The following is a 1,655-nucleotide window of genomic DNA, read 5'->3' on the forward strand; positions in this document are numbered from 1 at the left end:
ATATTCCAAAGAAAAAATGCCACCTCCTACTATAGAGATGTTGATCCTCTCCCACCTACTGGTATGCATGCTAATATAGTTCCACCTCCGAAGGGCGAGGCTTTTGGCGTTGGTCTAGTTGATTTGTCCTTACTACATCTGTATCTAGACCATACATCCAGACATGTATGGAATAAAGTGGTAGCATTAGTTGGATTCTTTATTTAGTTTTAGGTTAATTTTAATTTCTAACATTGTTTATTTATGACATTGATTAGGTGGCGCTCCACAAATCGCATGCATTGAGAGCATACCTTTTTTATTTGGTTGGCACTAAGAATTTTATGTACAAGAGTGCCACCTATATATACTTCGTCAACCTACGTTACTTCATGGATTTCAAGCAAATCCATCAATACAACTGGGGGAAACTTGTCTGGTCTACCTGTATTCGAAGCTGAGAGAGGGTTGTATGTGGAAGACGAAGCAGGTCACAGACAGCGTCACACTACTGACAGTAATGATTATTAGTCTTTGAATGTTTCTTTATCATTTTAATTTCATCTTTTCCAAACCATTATTGATGATTCGTGTGTTCCAAACTTTTCATTTCAGGGTTGGATCCACAAGCATTTCCAGTGCATCTTGAAGGAGAAGAGCGATCCAAAACGCAGAGGAATTTAAACATTTATCCTTTAGTGATCCTTAGGAATGGGCATGATGAGTGATAGAATCTTTACCTCTTGTGTTGATTGAAACCTTTGATGCAGACCTACGGAGCGATCACGAACATTGAATGGTGACAACACCTCTACTAAGTCCACACGAACTGATTCCTCCAATCTCAGTGCTAGCTGCTACAAATGAAGGCTTTGAGTGAGAGAGAGAGAGAGACAGAAAGAGAAATGAAATTACAACTATACTAATGCTTCTGCACAAGGGTTCTATTTATAGAACCACTTGTGTGGGCTGCAAGCTAAAAAATCCACTTAAGTGTATGTGGCACATATCTTATGATATGCCAGAATCACTTAAGCGTGTGGTACCTTACCATATTTCGTATTCTACTTAAGTACACCGTACCTTACGATGTTCTACAATTCATTTAAGTGCACCGTACCCTACGGTGTTCCTTAGTTACTCTATCTCTCATTAATCCGTCCTTTTGTGTGTGACCCTGTAGGTTTTCGCGACATTAACAATTATATTAAATCACGTATTTAACATTATAAATAGTGAGCGGTATCTAGCAACACATCACTTCTATCCAAGATACAAAAATATCACGTGATTTGACAAATTCGTTTTGATAATACTTATGTGTATAATTACCCTTTGGCCCCTACGTCTATATTGAACACAAGAAATAAATCGTTTCATCCTTGTCCAGTTCAATATTGGGGCCGTAGACATTTATCATGTTACGCAGGATGGGCAAATTCCATCTAGGCCACTCATGTCCCTCAACATGCTTCATGGAGTACCCATAAACTGTCTTTATATTCATCCAGTTACGGACAAAGTTTGATCAACAATAAAGCACTCGACTCTACATCTAGGGTCCATAGTGGTTTCAGGTCGAAGGGTGGCATACACCACTATCACCATGAGAATAACTTATGACACTTTGCATAACATTCTATATGGTATTCTCATAGCGGGTCAATCCAGTATAA

Source organism: Lathyrus oleraceus, chromosome 1 (genome assembly GCF_024323335.1).
Source record: "Lathyrus oleraceus cultivar Zhongwan6 chromosome 1, CAAS_Psat_ZW6_1.0, whole genome shotgun sequence".
NCBI classification, from domain to species: domain Eukaryota; kingdom Viridiplantae; phylum Streptophyta; class Magnoliopsida; order Fabales; family Fabaceae; genus Lathyrus; species Lathyrus oleraceus.